At 44.2% G+C, this 24092-nt stretch overlaps 1 long non-coding RNA gene across 1 annotated transcript; it reads left to right on the top strand.

Annotated features, from left to right (window-relative positions):
- The first annotated feature begins 662 nt into the window (after positions 1-662).
- Positions 663-11815, top strand: LOC141940136 (uncharacterized). Its single transcript, XR_012627891.1, has 3 exons — positions 663-782; positions 904-1042; positions 11602-11815. It is a non-coding gene; the product is annotated as an uncharacterized LOC141940136 (long non-coding RNA).
- Positions 11816-24092: the final 12277 nt, after the last annotated feature.

Consider the following 24092-nt stretch of genomic DNA (forward strand, 5'->3'; position numbering starts at 1 on the left):
GGGCTTGCCCGGCAGCGGCGGAGAGGTACGGGGGGGCGCCCGCGGGGCGGTGGAGGCGGCTCCGCCGGCGGGGACGGCCGGGCGGTGAACCACGGGCGGGCGGCTCCGGCCCTCCCCGAGCGGGGCTGCGGGCGGGGAAGGGGCGAGGCCGGCTGCCGCAGGGCGGCCCCTGCGGGCGTCAGGGCCAGCCCGCCCGTGCGTGACTCTGTGTGTGGGTCCGCGCGTGTGTCCGTGGGTCCGTGCGCGCTGGGGGCGGCGTGTGCGCTCCGCGCTGAGCCCGCAGCGGAGCCCCGCGGCGGCGGGAGCGGGACTTCACCTCCCGGCTGCGCCGAGCTGCGGAGTTGACGGCCGCAGCCCTCAGCCAGCGCCGCGGCGGGGATGCTGCTGCTTGTGCGCATTCTTCTTCTCCTGGCGAGGTTCCTGGTAAGCCCCTCTTTCCTAATAGCAGCTGGGGTTTGTGGTTTGGTTTTTTTTTTGGGGGGTGGTGGTGTTTGTTTTGTTTTTCTGCGCCTGTGAGAAGGAGTCGAGGGAGCGGAGGAGGGGGGAGCTTGCGGCGCGGTCCCGGCTCCGCACCCCCCCCCGCCTCCGGAGAGCGGGTGCTTGTGGCCGGGAGGTGGTTGTGTGTTTGGTTGAGTTTTATTTTTTAATGCTTTACAGCATACGCTGCTATGCAAATTGAAGGTGGCGGTTCTTGCCCGTCAGTGACGCGGTCTGTGGCTATCGTTCGGCAGAAAGGGCTGATAAGGAACAGGCGCTGCGTTGTCCTCTTCGTCACCGAGCAGGTGAGTGGCTCTGTGGTGCTCAGGTGAAGATCAACGCTCAGCTGTGTGCTAGCTAGAGTTTTCCTCCAGGATTTTGCTTTGGAAAACATAGTCTACTTATTATACTTCCATTTTATTATAGGACTGTACAAAGAAAGGAGTAAATGGTGGAGGCTGAGCACCACTTCTCTAAAAGCAGTGGGGTCACTTCATAGTTCCCGAGCGCAGCTAGCCCATATGCACTTCAGCGTACCCGGTGTGGAGTCGTACCACAAGGAGTGGTGAGTGAGGGGATTCTGTGCCCCAGGGCTAGTGATTTTTGGAAAGGCTTGGGAGGGTTGACAAGCAGTCAGCCAGGGAGTAGCCCTTTACATGGATGTGAGAAGATAGAGGAGGAGGTGGGAATATTACCTGTGAGGTGCACAAGTGTTACTGTTTTGCTGTGTGCACTTCAGGTGAAAGATCTGTGTGCAAGGTGCAGCCCACTGCAGTATAAAAAACATTGAAAAGGCCCGGGCTGTAAAACCGCTCAGAGCATATGTTGTCTTGAGTGGCTCCAAAAGGACAAAAGAAGTGGTTGGATCCTTGCCTAGAAATGTCAAGGTGAGGAACAGCATATTTACCCAAGAGAGAAAAGATTTAACAAGATCCAGTGTTGGAAATTTGAAGTTGGACATCCTGAGACTAGACAGAGGGTGCATTTTTAAAAAATAGCAGCACTCATTAGACTAACAAGTTCATAAAGCTTTTTCATCATTAAAAAATTTTAAGCCAAGGATGTTTTTTCTATTTCTAACAGGACTTATATGGGGAGGGAAATCTTATGGGCTCTACGTAGGAGAGGCTGGAACAGGTGATCGTAATGAAGCCTTATTGCCTCTATTATGCATATACTCAGGAAAGCTGTGCCGTCTCTGAGAGCACACTCTCCACATAGGTTCTTTTCTTCATATCTGTTTTCTTCATACATGTTCTGTTCTTCTTCCCCAAATGCCGTTAGATCCAGGGGTGTCTGTGCTTCTGTTTTGCATCTAAGCAATTACAGTGAAGATCTGGAAGGTGAGAGTTGCAATGAGAGTTGCTGTATGTAGATCTGAGTCAGGTTTGAGGAATGTGGTTTGTAAGGCTGGGGGCGTGTGGGTATTCTTTCCAGAGAAAATTGGTGTGTTCAGACATTTGGAGTGATTTAACGTGTTCATGTTTCTAAGCTGTCTTCAGCACTGTGTTTACGCTTAAGAAATACCTACTAGCATGTTTTGACTTTTATAGATTTCATGGTAGTTGAAGTTCTTTTGGGATGGAGAAATGCTTATTTAACCAAAATGCCGTATGAATTGTGGGTTGTAGCTGTATTTTTTTAGAGTGGAATAACAGTACCTATGAAGGCTCTTACTAAATGATTTTCAGTGTGACGTTGCAGCCATGGAGTTGTTTGCCTATCTACAAAAGATGTTATTACATAATGTTGTCTCGTCTAAATCTCCTTACCAAGAGAGACAAGTTTCGTATCTGATGATTAACTGCTGTCTGTGAGTGAGACCTTTGGTGCTGCAGGGTGGGGAGGGAGCCAGGGAATCTGTTTGATAAAGCGATGGCTGAAGCCAGCTGCAGCGCAGGATTGCTCTGTGACCGAGCGCTTTGTTTCCCGGTGCTCTATTGCTATTGCCTTGCCTACTGAATTTACTCTGCCTTCGACCCAAACTTCCTTTCTGCCAGGGATGAGCGTGCTGATGTGTTGTCCCAGAGCCTGGAAACTTAGGAAAGCCGAATAGGTAAGACCGGCTGAAAGGTTCGACCTTAAAGAGCAGCGTGGGTTTGAGAACAAGGGCGGTAGGTAGGAGGTATGTTTGTGGTAGGCGCAGGAAGCTGATACGTGAGTATTTCTTTTTGGATATTTAGAGTAGCTTTTCTTATCTATCTCTATAGAAAGACCATATCAACATATACATACAATGTATACCAATGAACATATACATGCAATATATGGTAAGGAAGCCTTCTGCCTTCTTCCTGTTCCAAACAGTCTGCCTCTATTGTAAATAAAGGTCTTTTTAAGCTTGTATCTTGGTCTGTCCTGGATGTGACTGAGTGGCCCCATTCTGTGTGGCTTTCCATATGCTGTGGCGCAGCTTGAGAGCAGAATCAATTGCTCAGGAACTGAATTTGCTTGTTTTTTTTTTTTTTATCTTTACCTCAGCCTGCACTGAAATTTCTTCCTAATTCAATTAATCTGTACCTTTTTATTTTCACTGTAACTTTTCTCTGGGTGTGCTTTTTGTATTGCTTAGAAACAAAATTGGATATCAGAAATGAAACAAAATTCCATTGTGGTTTGTACTGTATTCCACAAATGAGTATTAACAGGAATCTCCTTAAATGAGCATTTTATTTATTTATTTTTAAGAGAGTTGCACTGCCTCTTCACTTCAGTGCATCTCTGGCACATTTAAATTCTCTGTGGCATCCCTCATTGTTGATAAGTAAGTTCTCTTTTCAGTTGCTCTCTCTCTCGGTTCCAGGCGAATTTGTCAGCTTTTTGTTTGGTGAGAAATTGCCTTTCCCCACAGTGATTTCATGTGAGGGAGAATGCTGCTAGGAGTGATTGCATTTTGTGTGGGGATAACTTGTGATCGGAATGCAGCTGAATTTACTAGTCTCTCTCCATCAGTACTGTGGTAACTTTTGGATTAGACGACTACGTTTTACCTGTACAGCCTCGCAAACTGTGAAAGTAGCAGTGTGTCAGCAGATAGGAGGAAAACATGTTTTACAGCATGAGTGTGTCAAAGTTTTTATCTAATGTATTAGAGGGATGGGGCCAATGCAGGAATTGTGTACAGCACCAGCGCATTTCCAAGGGTTGAAGAGGAGAGTGGAGCTTCAAGGAAATGTTTTTTTAGATGTGTGGTACAGAACTTGCAAGGTACTGTCTGAATACCATGGAAGCAAATATCCATGGCCATGGGAACACTGTTTCCAAGGATTCTGCTATTAGACAGACTTCTGGGAGAAGGCACTGTTTGAAAGCAAGCCATTTGTCATTTGGAGATTTTCTTTTTCATTTGCAGTTAGTACATGGCACAGTTGATGGCTTTTTGAGCAACTGTATGAGTTGAATCTGAGCTTGTCTCCTTACTTCTGGGGCCATTGCAGAACTCTCGAGAAGGTCAGACTTAGGAAGAGATGTACTTAATATTCCTTGTGAAACCTCATTCCTTTTCCTGAATCTTGGCACAAAATCCCTAGTGCATGGTGGGTTGGGGAAGAGAAAAATGGAGGAAACGAGGAACTGAATTCCCGTTCTCGCAATATTAAACCTGCTAAAGGTAATAAATAGGCTAATGATGCCAAGGCTGCCAGGTGTTTATATGCACTGTGACTTCAGAAGGCTAAGAGAAGCACGAGTCATCCATTCAGTTAAATAAAGATCTGATGTAGGAATTAGCATTCATTCACTGTAGGCATTAGTGTAGCAATAGTACTAATTGCATTATCGAGTGTGTTGATGTGGACAGGTGAGAACGTGAGATTTGTGCTGGGAATGGGGAATCTTCGCATTGTGTAAAGTAATCCAGCAGACTGGAATACGATGAAAGCGAGTATTCTCGAAGCCCATGTTTGTGTCAAAACATATTTGGGTTTTACATTGGAGATTAATGGTCAAAAATGGCAATACGTCTGCCTGCAGCGATACATTGCATTGCAGAAGGCACTTTTTCTAACAGCTTTTTCTACACTAGCTGTTGTTTCTGTACAATTTTTCGCGGTTGCCAGCTATAAAACAGGTTCTTTGACTTTTGTCATGCTCTGGAGTTAGAGTACAGGTATATACTTCTCTTCAGGAGTACTTCTATCCCTTTGGTCTCTGGATAAAATATGTAGTAGACTAAAGTAGATGAAGACAATATAGTAGTAAAAGTGTCCGTCAACTGTTGGCATCTGTATCTAGATTAGAGCCCTCTCCATTGTTATTACCAGTGTTCAAGTTTTAGAGGGGAAAAAATAATGAAGGCATAGCTAGGTTTTTAATGGGACAGTTTTTAAGCCTGTCTGGTTTTGAAACCCTTGCTGTTAGAACAATATGGGTAAGTAGGATGCAGTCAGGAGCAGAAAAATCATGAATGCACTGGAGAATAATGATTTATTAGGTAAGACAGAAAACTAATAAGGGAGAAGGCTATACCTCCTTGGTATTTTCTGTTTCTGCTGTGAAGTGATGATGGCAGCAAAGAAGGGTGGGGAAGTATGAGTAACGTGTGCAAACACAAGTGTCATCTGGCTGGTGCTGGGGTGAGTAAGGAGTGCCCTGAAAGACCAGGGTAGGAGGAATTCTGCACGCCATGGTGCTGCTGGTACCTTTGTAAACGCTGTGCTTTCATTAGTGTACGTTTGTCTGGCTTTGGCTTTTCTAAGTGCAGAACCTGAACGGAGGCCATTTGGGTGAATGTAACTGCGCATTCTCCCAGTATTTGGGCTGTCAGCATTTCACCCTAGAAATAATATTCCTTTGGGTTTCCTGGTTTTCCTGGATGTCTTTAGGCAGGGGTTTGTTTTGGTTATGACTGGGAGAATCTTTAAGGGAATTGTTTAAACAGCGTCATCCCATGCTAAGGTACGAGTCCCTCTTGATCAAAACTTAAGATTTTTCTTTTTTAATTTTTTTTTTTAAAGACCCAATCTGTGATTTGGCATTGATTTGCAGTCAGCCCTGAAATCACTTTGAACCATGACCTTGCTGATGACATTTCATTGCTATTGTGGAAGGGAGCAGAAACATGTCGGAATGATTTGGGGGACGGGAGTTTTGAAAGTGGACGTTCTCAGTTAAGTGTTTAATTAATGTAATATTGTTTATATCAGAATTGAAATGATGAACTCACTTCTGATTAATTTTGTGCAAGTGTTTTAACGTTAGCTTGCCACACCGTGTTGCCAAATGTGGTTAAGACTGTGTTTGGCAGTAAAAGCAATTAAGTGTTAGGCTTTAGGCTTGATGGAAGACATGAACCATTACTACCTGCAGAAGCCTTCTCACTAGTTAGTGAGGATAATGCTGGTGATTGCTACCGGTGTTTCTAGTGTAGTCATTTTTCAGAGTAAAGTTGGGTTTTGAGGAAAGCAAGGGAAAAGAAATGTTCTAAAGGATTTGTGTTCATTGTCCACATCCTTCAGCTTCCAGTGAGATTGTAGGTGGTTTTAATTGACCATCTCCAGTGGCCGTGAATTAACAAAAAAGAGAGAAGTTTGAATTGCACAAGCTGTTTATAGTGGAATAGTTTATTGTAAGTACTGTGTGTAGTATGTGGTTTTTTGATTGCTCTGTGCTCAAAAGCTAGAAGTAATCCAGGTTTCATTTGGTACTCTTGCCTTCTGACTGGATACAATCCTTATGATTCTGCTTGGAAGTAGACGACACCTGAGGTGTAAACTTGGACTTTTTTGAAACTGCCTTTATTTTTGACATTCTTAAAAATCCTCCTTTTGACCTTCTGGCTCTTGTTAATGGTGAGGGAATGAGACGAGATTGAAGTTTTTCATTGTGACATTTGAGGAGCAGAGGAAGGACAAGAGGGACAGAATAACATGTCACCATGTGGCAGCCTCACATAGCCGGGGATGTGACTTTTTTAATGGGGAATTCAAATGACAGAATAACTGGAAACAAGGCGGGGATCACTAAATGGAGCAGAGCTGCTTGTCTTCCTGTTGTCACTGGTTTTACAGGGGAGATACTTTTCACTTGCATAAGTGCAAGCTGAAGCCAGAGGCAAAACGACAGAGGGGTTTTCCCGTTTTGGCTTCCGAGTGCTCTGTCCCTCCTGTTGTCTCACTGCGTCAGGTGAAGATGCTGTGATGGAGAGCAGAGAACGCGCTGGGGGTCTACTGCATGCCCCAGGTGGCTAAATCGTATCCCTTGGACTTCAGAGGGAAGAGAGCGCAAACATGACATGGGTGAAGACGATGACAGACACTCAGAAGTTCCGCATTAGTCTGTATAGTATGGAAGCTGTAGCTTTATTCAAGAAGAATGAATACGTATACGTTCCTATACATAGAAGACTCTCTCAAGTTGATTGCCAAACAGAATTTTTTGTTAGATAACTATGCAAATGTCTTCTGACAATTATGCTTGAGGACAGTGATGAAGTAATGCTCAGTTATTAGTGCATAAATTACGTGAGAGAAGGCTGAAAGCTTTCTTTCCGTTACTGCAAATATTCTTGAGCTTTGCTGTCATTGTAAGATCCCCCACTGTTGTCTTTCCACTTATTTTTTTGTTTTGGGGAGGAAAATCAAAAGACCTGTAAATCATAAAGGGTAAAATACATAGCAAGATATTCTTCTTTCAGTATTGTAAGCAGATACTTGAACATCATTTTGGGAAGGAAGGCACTAAAAATACATGTATGAGGTCTTAAAAGGGTGCTATGTTTGGGTGCCTGGGGTTAAATAATTCAGTCATTCTTTTATGAGATCACGAGGTGTTTTCTTCTACTGTAATACTACCATGTGTACCCAAATAGCAGTTTTTAGGCAAAAGAGTAACAGCAGACAGATTATGCAATATCCTGTCTCAAGGGGTAGGAGGGAATAAGCAGGAGGCCAGTGACAATTAACAGTCTGTTTTGTGGTTTAGAAAGATTTCTCTTTGCCTCCCAGTGGGTTTCTCTGTTTAGTTTTGAAGGACCTAATAGACGTAAGCAGCTTGTGGTTCTCTTTAAAAGCTACATAGGATAGAGAGAAACTTGCTCTTTTGAAAGAGTATCTTAAAATAGCAGTGGAAAATACCTCTGATATTATACTCCCTGTGGTATGATTTTCTTTGTTTACCGGTGAATATGGGTAGTGGAAAAGAAAATGGGATGAATTCATGGCTCCCTAAAAATACGGAGAATCTTTCAGTTGGTCAGAGTCAGCATTCAAGCAAATGTTTGTGAATTAGCCAGATGCCAATTCCTGTTGTATTATAAAATTTCTGCACCCTTAAATTAAGGGACCATGACCGTATTCTTTGCATTGACAATTAATACATTACAAGTTTTCTGTTATTATTTAAGGAATCCCAAAGTGTTGATCCACCCAACTTACTACTGCTGTACCTCTGGTTAATACCTCCTGGAGTCTGAGGATGTAGATTCATAAATCCGCAGCATAGTACAGCATAATTTTGGCTTTCTGCCTGTGGATTTTGTTGCACTGCAATAGTATGATTTTTCAGTAGTAGAGGCTGACTACTCCAACTGTGTTTTGAAACCCTATCGTAGAAAGAAATGTAGATGGCAGATCAGCGTGAGACAATCTGTAGAAAGAGTTGAGCAGTCGTGATCGTGACATTGTCATAATGAAATGCTGTGCGGTCCTGGAAAAGTCCAGGATTCTCTAGAAACAACCAGAAATTTTATCAGTTACGCTTCTTGGTGGACTTTGGCTGAAAAGGTGTCCAGTGATTCTAGCAGAGGAAGAGTATGCTTTAATGTGCTCAGGGACTGTGCTCCTTTATCGCAACTCCTTGGATACCTGAGACCTTTTTTTTTTTTTCCTCTAACTGTTGTAACAAAACATTGTATCAAAGTGTTGAGTTTGAGGGAAACTAAGAAGGAAGCAGAGCCAAACTGAACTGAACCGAACCATATAACGACAATTCTTTTTCCTTCAGCAGAGCCACATCAGTTTATATTACTGGAGGAGCTGAATCTGTGCATTGAAAGCAGTTTAAGCTGGGCTCTTTGTCCTCATGAAAAATTCTGTCTTGCCCAATGGATGGGGGAGTCCTTTTAGTGTCCTTCCAGACACAAATTTAAATGGTTAATTCCCTCACACACATGGACATGTGCACCCCTGCACATGTGGAAATCTGCCGAAGGCTGGTAGTTCTCAGTCTTCGATGAAAACTCAAATCATATGAAATTGATGTGCACGTGTTTATGGGGGCAGATTTTAATGACAAGCTTGAAAATCAAAGTAGGCTTTCCAAGGTTTGTGGTAGTTCTGGATTGGAACGAAATCTATACTGAATGGACCCGAGGAGGTTTTATACTAGAGTGAGTTTGAACAGCACGATTGTTGCAGCCATGATGGCTGAAACACAAAATAATTGCCTCAAGCTCTAGCAAAGCCAGATAATTTTTCACAGCTCTGATTATTTCACCCTTAGAGTCCCTTTTCGAACCCCCAGTACAGTAGTTCTTCACCCTTTTATTCTAGTAGAGCACTAAGGACAGAGTGACTACTTTGCCAAAGTACTGCTACACCTGCCACACTAGAAGACTGCAAGTATGTAAGTGTATGTGTGTCTGGAGACCTCCTGGAGGTGGGGAGAAGCTGTGAGCAAAAGGAAAGGAAAAAAAGACAGGTTACCTACTTACTGAAGGAGAGCAGTCAGCCAAGGTGAAAACAGCAGAATAGTATTTAAGGCTTGCAACCGTTACCCGTGATATTTTGAAGTGAGGTTTCGTGACCCGTGCTAGTGCAGTTTTTCATGTTCTCTGAGAGCAAAGCGTAAGAGTACTCGCATTAGGTCAGAAAAAAGATCCAGCGAGGCTGGTGTTTCTGAGTATGAAGGAACAGAAGGAATGGGGCACACACTGAATACCACCTTCATTTTCCTCCCCACAGTTCTCCATAACTAAATGGAGCAAGGGCCCCTATGCTTCCTCAGTTAACTTTGTTTTTGGATGATTGCAATTAATAGACCCGCTAGAAGTCTAAATATCAAAGCAAGTTTTCTAAATTTTGTGAAACGTCCTGAATGGAATTGTTTCTGTATTGATACCCCAGGGTATTAGTCTTAGCTTTCAGTGCCTTGCTCTCTCAATCTACCAATTTAATGAACTTTTAAACCATTTCTAGTATTGACTTAGACAAGAAAGTCATCAAATGAATTATTCGTTTGGGTCCGTAATGTTCCTTCTTTTTGTGAAGCAAATAGTTTCAGCTGTTCCAGAAACCTGAATTTCATTGCTTAAGGGATGACACAGATGCTTAGGGAAGTCTTGAAAGACCCTCCCTTCTGGTAAGGGTGAGAACAGATGGAATGAGTTGATTTGGATGTATTATAAGTGGCATGACCATTGATTCTTATAGATCAGGTTGCCCAGTATGTTTTGCACATAAGTTGTTTTTCATTTTGTATTTATTTTATTTTGTGGCTTGTTTTTATTTTTCCTTCCCATTCCCCTGGAATCAGCCCAAATTTAAGCCTTGTGAAATTTCTGTCTTCATGTATTTGGTAGCTCTAGCAAGTCTTTATCAAACTTGTGTGAGCTATGCCTTCCTCCACAAGCTTAAAATGTGGTTTTAACCAGCTAAATTTTAACAGCGTCTGCAAAAAGATATTCCCTGATAGAAAATGCTCCCTATCCTCTTTAAGTTTGAAGTCCCTGTCCTACAACTTGCATATGAATTTGTGAACATGGGAATTGTTACACCTGTGACAAAGTAAGAGGAATGTGGTGGTTTTTTTTCCTTGCTCTTTTCAGAAACTTTAACTAAAATATGTCCCAAAACATCAGTGTGAGTACCGTGGAAAACTTTCCCTGTGATAGGTAACTTGGCAAAGTTGTTAGGAAAAGGACTTATAAAGGGTCATTTCCATGATAAAAATGGGAAAAAAAAGTATTGGTTAGTTTCTAATGGAAAGGCTTCCTGACCCACCTAATGTTATGTGCAAACCAAGAAAGAAGGGACCCCGTTTGCCACAGAAAATAAATGGATAACTTTAGCAATTTGACATAATGTGTGCATATTGGTGATGTGTCTGGTCTATCCATAATGTCAGTGAGCCTCATGATCCTTGATATAATTTTTCCTTGAGATAACCTCTTGAGGCAAGAGGAGGGGCTGTCCCTGTGTATGCTGGGAGCTGAAGTAGAGAGAAGCTAAGAGATTTGCTGTGGTTTACATGTGGTGGAAACAGTTTCTTCTTAGTAGCAGTCTGCTGTTCCTCTCAGAGGATTATCACTGTTTGTGTTTTCACATGGTGATAGAGATTCTCACGAGCAGTGGTGAGCTGACGATTTTACATGTCAGTGTATCACAGAACAAAAGCGTTGAAGAAATTCCCAAGCATTTTGGGATTTTATAATAATTTACATGGCAATTACTTGCATAGATAGAACTTCTATTTTAGAAGCTTCTATAATAAATTACCGAGGAGACGCGATCTGATTGAAGAGTTAGAGCGCGCCAAATAATATTAAACCCGCCTTATCTTTAAATGCCTTTAAATGAGTTGTAGTAAGCTTTGCCTGCTACTGCAGGAGGAGAGAATATTTGAAAAGCTGATGAGAATTTCAGAGCGCTCAATACAAGCAAGATGTCAGAGCATGTAAATTGATGGATGGATTTTGAGAATAGTTTCATGTGATGCTATATATGTAAACACATATGAGTATTATGTTTTTCCCAGCGTTCTGGTGAACTTGACAGTCTGAGTCCTGCTTACCCAGTTCTGCAGCAGCATGGGAAATGAGTAACCTGAGTAATCTGTGGCTAGCAATGAAGTGGTCACTTAATCCTGATTTCTCATCTTCTTCTTCAGGCTGGAGGGTACGTTGCAGTGTCTAAAAGCATTCAGATACTTCCGTTTCCTTTGTCTCCACAATAGGTTGTGAGTAATCTTCTTGTCAGGTGGTTTGTAACAGCAATAAGGCCTGCACTCAATACATCTAGGATCAGTGGATTCATTTATTAAACCAATTTTAGTCCCCACCTAGAGACCTGGAAATCTAACTGTGCCTTTCCTTTTGCCTTCATGGGTAGGACTTCCCTGTTTCCAAACATTTGGACTGTGTGTAAACAATTCAGCTTTTTTGAAATTTATTTTTTATTTTAAACACAGCATTTCTCAGTATCCTGGCTTGCTCCCTTCACAAACAATGAGGAGAACATCCCACGGGTGAGATCATCTCCCATCCAGTTCCTCGGTGATTCGCCAGAGACAGCTTCTTCTTGATCTGCCTGCAATCCCAGGGAGATGCTAGTCTGGCCCAGTGAAACAAATCAGATTTTGCACACATGTGGGCAAGGTGTCCTTGGCCCAGGTCATCTCCAAGCCTCAGCTTTCTCTTCTTCTAGTGTGCAGGCTTGTGTCTGTTGTCATGTCACAGGAACACACAGCTGTGCCTTGAGCCGTGGGATGGATGCTTCCTGTACACGTCAGGTCGTTTGGAAGGATTGGATCTGCACAAGGAAACTCACGTGGGGATTGGGCTTCCTAGCGGGTTATGACCAGGAAAGATGCTCCTGTCCGCTGCCCGTGTGCGTTTTCTTTTAGAAACTATTTTCTCTTTCCTTCCTGACCTTGACAGGTTTATGAGGTATGCAGCTGTATGCCAAGAGCAGGCCAATACTTTTCTGGAGTTTAGTTCAAGCATAACCCAGAAGTTTAAATGAAGCTGCAGTTGTAATTTAAGAATTCTTAGACAGGACAAACACTGATACCTTTAGATACAGCGTGATACTTGTTACATTTGTGCCTTCCTAACACAAATTTCTTTTTATAACAGTCTAGGAAATAAACCAGAATATTCCTCTTTCCCATCCCCACTCGTGCTGCGTTACAATTGTACAAGATTACAAAAAGTCAGTATACAATAATCAGTATTTTTTTTTCTTTCTCCTGAAATCCAGCATCATTGATAGTCCACAGACACACAGAGCCTTTAATAGCAATTATTTGTAAATGTCCAATGTTTCCTAGACTGTAGTGGCCACATGCAAACACCTCACAAGTTTTGATGTCTCGGTTGACAGAAATGCCAGTACCTCACAGCAAGAATTATGTAGATGGGATTTGGTATCCTTCTTGCACTGTCAGTTGTTCCTTTTACCTGGGTTATGAAATGGTCTCATCCTCATCCCAGCTGGACTTTATTTCCAGGACACTCGAGGGATGAGGGCACCTGTTTTGCTCTGGTTAACAAAAAAAAAAAAGCTAGTCTAAAAAGCATAAGCATTTCTGCAAACTCCACAACGCGAAACAAACTCTTCACCCGTGGGTGGATGGACCACAGGAAGTGGACATTCTGTTCCTTCAGGTGGTTTACCTTTGGGACCTACAGTGAATTTAAGGGTGAGGGGAAAGTAAAGCAACGATTGATGCTGGGAGACTCAGTGTAAACAAAGAGAGATGACGCTTCCTCAAAACGCAAGCTCAGTGAAGGGAATGTAGCCCGTCATATGAACTTACAAGGCAGCAAAAATGAAGGCTTAAGAAACAGCAGATAGAAAGGTGCTTTCACACATTATAGTAAAAAACTACTATCAAAAGAATTGGGAAATGTTATACGAAAGGCTAATTGGAAGGAATGGTGATAGAGATTCTCACGAGCAGTGGTGAGCTGACGATTTACATGACAGTGTATCAGAGAACAAAAGCGTTGAAAAAATTCCTAAGAATTTCGGGCATTTGTTTTTATTTTTCCTTGCCATTCCCCTAGAATCAGCCCAAATTTAAGCCTTGTGAAATTTCTGTCTTTTAGTGTTAGTAGTACATTGAATGTAGAATTGTAGTTTAGTGTTCTGTCGGTTAGTGTAAACATTAGGAGCTCCCTTATTTGAAATATACTAAACAGGTCAAATGTAATAACCGCTTTTCTTAAGCCACCATATCAATTGTTGAAAAGCAGAATTATCTTTTTGTATTCAACAAGTAGTATGTACTAAAAGTGCATTATTTTTCCTCTAATAATTCAAGTAGGAAATTGGTATATGGGAAACATAATACTTCAGTTTTAACTTATTTGGCTTCTGGGTAATGCCATATATTCTGATTTACAAATAGAAAATGAAAAGAGAGTTTGTCTTCGCATCCACACGGATTTCTCTTCAAAGGTAAAATATGAATGTACTGTCTTTTATAGTAAAATACGTATTTTAGGTGATCCTGATTAGGAAAGTTAAGAGAAACAAAGGCACATATGAATTACAGCAGACTCTTGAGGCATCGTCTAATACCTCACTTTGAGGTCTAAATGTTACTTACAGAGACGTATTGAAAAAGTATTGATTCCACTTTGTCTGTGTGTTCTCTCAAAGCTATGCAAGGCTGTGGAATCTAGAACTAGTAAGTTACCAGCAAAATTGTTATTGTTTTTCCTGACTTCTCAGTACACAGTGTACTGAAGGTGTATTTTTAGATCTATTTAAACTGAAGGTTTCTTTTTTTTTACAAATAAAAAAAAGCCTTGCAGATTCAGTATGCTGTTTTAGCTTGTTGTGTTTTGTATTTTGCCCCAGTTGTAGTTAGAGCTAGAAATTAATTGTTTTAATTGGAAAACAGGGAAGGGATCTTAACCCTGTCCTCAGCACTGGTGAGGCCGCACCTAGAATACTGTGTTCAGTTTTGGGCCCCTCGCTACAAAAAGGACATTGAATGACTGGAGCATGTCCAGAGAAGGGCAACGAAGCTGGTGAAGGGTCTGGAGCACAAGTCGTATGAGGAGTGGCTGAGGGAACTGGGGTTGTTTAGTCTGGAGAAGAGGAGGCTGAGGGGAGACCTCATCGCCCTCTACAGCTACCTGCAAGGAGGTTGCAGAGAGCTGGGGATGAGCCTCTTTAACCAAGTAATGAGCGATAAGACAAGAGGGAATGGCCTCAAGTTGCTCCAGGGAAGGTTTAGACTGGATATTAGGAAGCATTTCTTTACAGAACGGGTCGTTAGGCGTTGGAATGGGCTGCCCAGGGAGGTGGTGGAGTCCCCATCCCTGGAGGTGTTTAAGAGGCGGGTTGACATAGTACTTAGGGATATGGTGTAGTTGGGAACTGTCAGTGCTGGGTTAACAGTTGGACTAGATGATCTTCAAGGTCCTTTCCAACCTAGATGATTCTGTGATTGGCAGTATAATAATTTCTGTGACTTGTAATAGGAAATGTGGGGAGTGCTGAAACAAGTGGTTCAGAAATACAACCCTAAATTTGAAAGAGCTGTAGGCTTTCATTGTTCAGATACAGCACAGGAGCTCTTAACAAGACAGAGAATAAACAGAGCAACTCCAATCATTTGTTGATTAAAAAGCAAATGCTTGAAGTGGATTTGGCATAACTGGAGAGGTGGCAGTCTGTGCGGGCTGTGCAGATCCTCCGCTGCTTGAGCAGAGGCAGTAAAACCTGTGAATACCAATGCAGCTGAAACTGCAGGCCTCCTCTCTCAGTTTTTCCTTTAAACGGTTGTAAACCTTTTAATCCTTCACATCTACCTAAACTGTTGAATACAAAATCAGTAGAACCGTGGTATTTAATTTTCCTGACTTAGTTCCTAAGCTGTGTGTGGCCAGGTACTGGAGGAAGGATCGGCGTGTGCTGCTCTTGTTCTTGCTCTCTTCCTACACACTCCCTGCTGGGAACCCCAGGGAACGGAGCGGTGGATTGGATGGACTCTTGGGCTAATCAGTACGGCAGCTTTTGTGTTGGCCGGATGATGGATGCTTGGCCCCAGCAGAGGTTTTAATGACTTTGTTTTTCCTGAGAGTTGTTTTAATGTTACCTGCAGTGACTTGCTAGAACTTCTTTGAAGAGCTGAATGCCCACTCAACAATTGTTAAAAAATTTCTGAGTGAATTGTTAGAGACATTGGTATTTCTGTAGCTACAAATGGTCTGCCAAAGCAGATTCTGTCTTTTTGGAATCGTCACGGTACTGCAAAATCATACTGCGATCATGAGTGAGAACAGGAGTAGGGCACCGAGCGGTGCAAGCAGCTTAGCCCAGCCCCTGGAACAAAGCGCGGAGCTGGAATTGCTGCTCCCGCACCTGTGCGGAGCTGCCGTTGGTCTGTTCAGCAGCTGAGCAGGGCGTTTGCTCAGTCCCGAACTGGAGCGGCTGTATGGCAGGTCCAGGCTGGCTTCCTCAGAGACTGATTTGTCGGATGAGCTGTGTGATGTGACAATGTACACAGTCGATTTTAGGGTTAATCTTGACCAGCTGCCACTGTTAAATGCCCTAAATGTTTCTTGTCTGTACTCAATGTTTAAGACCTGCATCAAGGTAGGATAATTTCCCAGTGCTAGTAAGTTTGCATAGCACCCACTGCAGTGGCTTACCCACTCAAATGAGCCAAAACATTACTGTTATGACATCGGATAAATGAATAAATAGGAAGCTTTAATTTGATTAATATTACTTGGACTTTTATAATGTTATTTTCTGTAAGCATAACTTACAGCATGTGTTTGAAATGAGAATGAAGAAACGATATTTTACTCATTACATATCTCTTCTAACCATCCAGAATTTTCTGATGCTACGCATTTTAAAAACATGCAAGAAAACCGTAATTGGTAAAAGCAAATGATCCAATGCAATCTCATCAAAGGAACAAACTAAAAGCAAATGCTTACTTGCACTATGCATTGTGGTGCTTTGATTTCTGTGCTGTTTGTCTTTGAAAGTATGGTACTATGAGCTTTAAAAGGAGTAATTCCTTTCTTAATGTGTTGCTAAGCACAATGTTCTGCTAGTACCGCTGCTAGCTGTTTAGGAGTTGCAATTGCAAGACTCAGAAGCCCCATTAGGGCTGTGTCTTTTAGGGGAATGCTTTCTGCTTCCCAGGTATTGGTGTGTGGTTGGGTGGCATCCTTATGTCATCTTGGGAATAAGTGTGTTAAATAAATGCCTTCCCTTTCCCACGCTCCGATCCCCTGCCTCGCAGCACCCTAGCCTGCTGCCCAGGCAAAACTGTGGCATTAATCAAGAGGGCAGTGGTCTTCATGGTTGGTGGTCCAAGGCCCCTGTAATGTGCTGCAACACATCAGCAGGTAGCTGCAGATGAGTGCGTGGCACTTAGTGCTACAAGAGAGCGCTTGGAGCTCTTTTCTCAAGCACTCCTGAAAGCTCTTGTATGTTCAGGCGACTAGAAAGCAACCAGCGGGGAGTCACTTCCGTGGCTGAAAAAGGGAAGTCATCATGAGAGACATGGAATTGAGGGAGAATGTTGCATCTGAAGATGGTATGGACAGGGTAGGCCTGAGACAGACAGGCTCAGTGGGAGAAGCAGCATGGTGGGGAGGGGACAAGAAGTTGACAGGCAGCATGGAGCATTTTGGAACACGAAGCCCAGTGTACCTGAGTTTCAAAACGCCTCTGCTGGTCAGCAGATGGCTGTGAATCCCACTGGCAAAATGAAAGATCCTCTAGCATCAGGAAAAAGTCACACCCCTGCTTCTTGCAAGCCTGAGTTTTTTATAAAGGCACAATCTTAAGGATTTTCACTAGCAGAGAAGTTTCCCTTAAACACTTTCTGTGCATCCTACTTCCTTCGTTCAAAGCTCTGTCCTTCGGTTTGTTTACATCTTCATTAGATTAAACTAATCCACGTGCATCTTAGTATATTTCTAGGAAATATCATTCGCTCATGGACACCCTTTGCTGATGGCAGTTGTTTCTGGTTTTAGTTGAATGACATATTTCCTGAGTGCTGGTGCAAGTGTTTAGTTTCAGATTTGTAACCCAGTGAAGGTTTCCTAGAGGAAAAAAATCCTACAGGTTTCTTATATTAGATGTGCTCTATCTTTTTTCTGTTTTTAATAGCAAACTACTGCACATCTTGTCATAAACAGCAGGTGGAAAATCCTTGTATAATTACTGATTCTTCTAGGACGTAATGCGGTTTCAGATTAGCCTCTGGGAAAGTTCTGTGTTCTTGCTCACATGTGAGCCTTACTAAAATGCAGAAAACCTATGTCCACCACCTTCCCTGCATCCACTACGATTCATGCATTCTGATAAGCTTCACCTTCCTCAGTGGCTGCAGAAGAACATGTAAACATCGTCTGTAAAAGGTGTTAAAAATGGGAAAACTTCATTTACTTTGTATTACTATACCAGCCATTCACTACAACCCTTTGAGCCCTGCCCTTCAGCAAGTTCTTGAGCCAGCACACCATGTACTGGCTCATCTCACAGTTGGACATCTTACCCAGAAGGATGCTGATCAAAAGCCTTACTAAAATCCAGAACTACATCTCCTGCCTTCCCTTCATCCGCTAGGCAGGTGGAAGGATATGGTAGAAGGGTATCAGATTAGTTGAACAGCGCTTTCCCTTTGTGAATCCCTGTTGGCTGTGCCTGATGATTGTATTATTCCATAAATGCCTATCAGTAGCACCCAGTATGATCTTCTCCATAGTTTTTCCAGGATCTGCAGTTAGACTAACAGCTCTGTAGTTCCCCAGCTCTTCCCTCGTGCCCTTCTTGTAGATTGGAATGGCACTGGCCAGCTTCCAGTCAGCACGGACCTCCCCAGACTCCCCAGACGTTTGGTAGATGACCGAGAGGGGTTCTGCCATAACATCTGCTGCCTCGTTCAGTACTCTGGGATGAAGCCCATCAGGCCCTGTGGACTTGTGAACATTCCGCTGATGCAGCTGGACCCTTACAATTTCAGTGTCCGCGTAATGGAAAGTCACTGTTTCCACACTTGTGGTTCTCAGACTCAGGGGACTGGGCACCCCTAGGTTTATCATTAATATCAAAGACTCAAATATCAAATTACGGCTTGAACGTTTATGTTTCGGCTACTGTGTTACGATCCCAATTCCCATCATTAAATTTCTTGGAAACAGACAAATGGGATCCAATGCTCGCCCCAGTCTTGAAATGGCTTTGAAACAAGGTGACGGTTCTTCAGTGATCTCTCAGATGTCGCCATCCCTGAGCTTTTTGAGAAGCACTTTATATAAAAAAAGTTCTACAACAGGATTTTCTTGCATAAAGTCTGTTAAAAGAGTAACATTTTTTCCCCCCTTTTCAGTTCCTAGTCTAGTTCCTTGAGATTATTGGTAGGGAGAAAATGACTTGCATGGAAACACCGATGTTTTCCAGTAAGAAATGTTGATTTTACTTCTGAATTACTATGAGACAACAATCTCTTTTCTGGAATTGACAATGTCTTGAGACATTTACTACAGCTCAGTCATTAGAGTTCTGTTTGTGTATTTATAAATCTAGATGCAGCCTTCATCTTTTCAGGAAATGCAACAAAAATCTGGAGATAAGAGGTGGGTAATCACCTCACCGTGAGCAGACGAATGAGCAGCATCTCAGACATGCTTGTAATAGCATACAATAGCAAATAGGTGACTGTGTGACTTGTTCAGTTATCCAAGGCATCTGCACAAACCTTGGTAGATAATGAGCTGTGTTTATGGCTGAAGCCAATACTGTCAAGAAATCTGAAGTAACTGTTTTGCTGTCCCCACCTGGAAATGTTTGGTGTGTGCCCTTCTCACTGTTTAGGAATGCTCCTTTCAGCCCCCTGTTCTGTTCCTAATGGCTGGTTCTCTAAAGGTGGGAAGATAACAGCCCCCAATTATAGTGTCTGGTAATGACAAGTTATATTTGCCAGGATGTACCTTGCAGGGTGCTGGAGATGTGGGAGAGGAAGGTGCACTCTGACTGCAAGGGGTCTGACTTACCAACAAATGTGGAATGAGCAGCTGATACTTCTTACGGTTGCCTCCCTTCCTGTTTTCAGGCAACATTACGCTGATGATGTGATGTGACAGATCCATGTCACGCGAGGTCAGTAGAAATATCTTTTCACCAAGATTAGTGCTCTGATGAAATTCTGGTGTCCTCAGGAAAGAAAGGAACATCTTGTGGCACAAAAAATGCAATTTAAACTCAGCTGTTTTGTGTTCTCTGTGGCGAAGACAGCCTCCTGCCATCACATCTCCTACGAGTCTTTCTCCATACACAGATAATAGGTAATAAGATACTGTCTGTTGGGTAGATAAGCAGCCATGCGGGGACACGATGAGCTATGACGTGACCTGACATGTTGGCTATGTGCTGTCTGAGTGAGAAGCCGGTCTCGTCCTCTATGAGTGCCGGGACAGAGAGTCTGTGGCCATGAATGACAGAGCCAGCCATGAGGGCAGCCGGTAGCCTTCACTTGGGCATTGCCTGACTTGTGAGTGGTTGTCCTCGTGACAGTGTTAATGCTCTTTGGACACAGACCTGTTGTGTTGTGTTGTGCTATGTTGTGGAGCAGGCTTGCAAAAACGTGTCCTGTCTGCCCATTGAAACTCAAGGGGTGTTTTCTTCAAGTGCAGCAGCCAGGCTTTGGACAGCCTCGCCTCGTGTTGCTTTTCACTTTGCCAGCGAGGAACAAGTTTCCAGCCTTGGGTTTTCATTAAGAAACCTATTGCTGAACAAGTCCTGTTTTAATGGAGTGGCATCTCAAAGAGTGTTACATTGTTAGAAAGCCTTCAGATGAAGCCTGGTGTCCTCTGGACCTCAGAGGATGGTAGCCAGCAGCTCTGTAACTGCTGTAGCTACAAACGTCTGCAACTGCTACAGTCGTGGCCTTTTAACACAGTAACAGAGGCTTACACTTTGTCTTATCAGGCACAAAGCATGGTTTTGTTTTTAATTGTCATTAATCTGGGAAACTGATCATTAGTGTAATATGATTTCATGCTGTTTATTGAATGTAAATAGATTAACATTATACACAGAAAGGATCTTTTCCTCTTCAAAAGCAATGAGCAACTCTGAAAAGAAAGGTAAATAATGCACAAAAAATGGATCTTCAAAGGAGAAAGGTGAAAGAGCTGTGTGTCCTTATGTCATGGGACAACCTGTGATTAACCCAAGTTACGGGCACTGTCAGTGTCGGTAAAATGTCAGAGAGAGAGAGGTGAAACGCAGAGAAGGAGAGAGGAAGATGGAAGGGAAGGGACTCATCCAAATACTGAGACTAGCCAGATACACATTTGATGCTTTATTTCTGTAAAGAAAGCGTAAGAGATTTTAGAAAGAAGGGCATGTGAAGAAATGCTAAGGACTGCCGACAGCCCGTACAATGTATTCCAGCAAAGGCAAGGGCAATAGGCACACATCGGCCGTTCAGTCCGATTACAAACAAATCACTCTGTCAGTGCTCAGATTTGAGGCGGCTTTGTTTGCAGACGGCTGGGATGCCGGCATTCATTTCCTAACGGCATTTAAGGAATCCTCTATTTATGAAGTGTTTTGGTTGCAGTATACCTTGGGACATCCGTGCAACGGAAGAGAGAATGGGGCACAACGTTGTATTGCAATGTGTTAGCAGAGGCTCTGAGTCTGTATCAAGCACTAGCAAAGAGAGAGCTGCGTGTACAACAGCACCATCGACTCCGGTTATTAACTCCGGACCGAATGCTGGTCGGCAGTTCTCAGTTAGCCACAGAGGCAGGTAAATGAATGGCAGGGAAACGGTGAGGAAGACCACACTCAGGTCTCGACATCTGACGTTTCTCCCTTTCGAGTACATAGGGGTTTTCTTTTTCCCCAAAATGATGTAGGTTGTTTTTTTCTTATTCCCCTCAGTTTTGCCGTAGTGCAGAGCTCCGAGCAGTTGGGAGTTTAATTACTTAGGGCAGCACTTGCTGCGGGTGTCAAGTGAGGCTTTGGCCATGAAGAAAAGGTGGCGTTGCCTCTGAAACACTTCAGGTGCCAGCTGGGAGAGTCGCACCTGAATGTCCGTGCTCTGCTGAGTCCTCATAAGACCTGTGCTCCAGACCCTTCACCAGCTTCATTGCCCTTCTTTGGACACGCCCGAGTCATTCAATGTCCTTTTTGTAGTGAGGGGCGCAAAACTGAACCCAGTAATCGAGGTGCGGCCTCACCAGTGCCGAGTACAGGGTAAGATCACTTCCCTGTCCCTGCTGGCCACAGTATTTCTGATACAAGCCAGGATGCCATTGGCCTTCTTGGCCACCTGGGCACGCTGCTGGCTCATTCAGCCGGCTGTCAATCAACACCCCCAGGTCCTTCTCTGACTGACAGCTCGCCAGCCACTCCTCCCCAAGCCTGTAGCGCAGCTGGGGGTTGTTGTGGCCGAAGTGCTGAACCCGGCATTTGGCCTTATTGAAACTCCTCCAGTTGGCCTTAGCCCATCGCTCCAGCCTGTCCAGGTCTCTCTGCAGAGCCTCCCTACCCTCGAGCAGATCAACACTCCCACCCAACTTAGTGTCGTCTGCAAACTTACTGAGGGTGCACTCGATCCCCTCCTCTAGATCATCAATAAAGATGTTAAACAGGAGTGGCCCCAAAACCGAGCCCTGGGGGACACCACTCGTGACCGGCTGCCAACCGGATTTAACTCCGTTCACCACAACTCTTTGGGCCCGGCCATCCAGCCAGTTTTTTACCCAGCAAAGCGTGTGCCCATCCAAGCCATGAGCAGCCACTTTCGCCAGGAGAATGCTGTGGGAAACGGTGTCAAAGGCCTTACTAAAGTCAAGGTAGACAACATCCACAGCTTTTTCCTCATCCAATAAGCAGGTCGCCCTGTTGTAGAAGGAGATCAGGTTTGTCAAGCAGGACCTGCCTTTCATAAACCCACGCTGACTGGGCCTGATCATCTGGTTGTCCCGCACGTGTTGTAAGATGGTTCTCAGGATGAGCTGCTCCATCAGCTTCGCGGGCACCGACGTCAAGCTGACAGGCCTGTAATTTTCCGGATCATCCTTCCGACCCTTCTTATAGATGGGCGTCACATTGGCCAATTTCCAATCTGTCGGGACCTCCCCGGTCAGCCAGGACTGCTGGTAAATGCTGGAAAGCGGCTTGGCGAGCACCCCAGCCAGCTCCTTCAGCACCCTCGGGTGTATCCCGTCCAGTGCCATAGACTTGTGTGTGTCTATGTGATGCAGCAGGTCAGTGACTGTCTCCTCCTGGATTGTGGGAGGGTCGTTCTCCCAGTCTCTGTCTTCCGGCTGAGGAGGCTGGATTCCCTCAGTACAACTGGTCTTGTAATTAAAGACTGAGGCGAAGCAGGCATTAAGCACGTCAGCCTTTTCCTCATCACTCGTTGCCATGTTTCCTGCCGTGTCTAGCAGGGGATGGAGGCTCTCCCTGGTCTTTCTTTTGCTGTTGACGTGCTTACAGAAACATTTCTTGTTGTCATTGACTGCTGAAGCCCGATTCATTTCTGTCTGGGCTTTAGAGCTCCTGATTTCCGCCCTGCATAGCCTCAGAGTGTCTTTGAAACATTGTGAGTGGCTAGCCGCTTCTTCCAAAGGCTGTAAACTCTCCTTTTCTCCCTGAGTTGCAGCCACAGCTCCCTGTTTAGCCAGGGTGGCGTTCTCTGTCGCCGGCTTCTCTTACAGCACCTGGGGACAGCCATTAAGACTTCCTTCTTAAAGAGTGTCCAGCCTTCCTGGACCCCTATACCCTTCAGGACCGTCTCCCAAGGGATTTTGTCATGCAGTTGCCTAAACAAGTCAGATTACTTAGGGCAGCACTTGCTGCGGGTATCAAGTGAGGCTTTGGCCATGAAGAAAAGGTGGCGTTGCCTCTGAAACACTTCAGGTGCCAGCTGGGAGAGTCGCACCTGAATGTCCGTGCTCTGCTGACTCCCGTGCAACCATTGCAAGACCTGCAGATCAGCCGTGCCATTTCTTTCCCCGGTGGTGGCTGGCACTTGTGTTTTCCCTTCTGAAAGGAGCTTGACCCCATCAGACATCACACAGGGCTGAAGTGTCGAAAGAAGAGAGGCCGTTTCAGTATTTGGAGCTTTGGGAGAAGCTGGTTTCAAAACTCCATTCATGACGGACGGACGGAAAAGGGTGTGTTTGCATCAGTCCAGAGAGAGCTGATCTGCAGGAGGAGGTGCAAGAAAGCCATATCTTATGTAGCTGATCTGGAGTTCTTAAGCTGTTGGAAACTGCAAGCTAGTCCTGTGTGAGCCCGAGTGATAAGAAAGGGTATTCTGCTGTGTGCTGCATACAAGTACTTGCAGCGACCAAAGAGCTGCAGCGGGTGTTCCCCGCTCGGACTCAGCAAGTTGGTTCAGCATCTCTCTGCCAAGAATGAGTAGCTGTGAATAAAAATGCAGTGGAGTAATTCAATGCTCCTGTCCGCTGCCCGTCTGCGTTTTTGTTTTAGAAATTATTTTCTCTTTCCTTCCTGACCTTGACAGGTTTATGAGGTATGCAGCTGTATGCCAAGAGCAGGCCAATACTTTTCTGGAATTTAGTTGCATTTTTGAAAGGTGCAGTGCTTCGTTCCTGCACACGTAAATCAGTGCAGCTCTGCTGGCACGATCCACCTTCTTGACACACACTCCGAAGTGTCAAGGAAGTTGTGTGACAAGGGACCATTCTTTGCTTGCGTTCATCAATGTCTTTGTGTCATTTCTCTCTAATCCGTGGAGTCTGACAACATCCACGTTGGTTCGGCATCTCTCTGCCGAGAAGGAGTAGTTGTAAATAAAGCCTGGAGGGTTTTCGAGTCTGGAGCAGTCTGGCCAGCATGTCCCTCCTGTCCCTCCCAGACGACAGGCGCCGCCACGCGTAAGATGCTCCCTGTAATGTGAAGTTCCCATGCCAGCTCCCCAGCTGGGGA

The sequence above is a fragment of the Strix uralensis genome, chromosome 2 (genome assembly GCF_047716275.1).
Source record: "Strix uralensis isolate ZFMK-TIS-50842 chromosome 2, bStrUra1, whole genome shotgun sequence".
Taxonomy (NCBI): Eukaryota; Metazoa; Chordata; class Aves; order Strigiformes; family Strigidae; genus Strix; species Strix uralensis.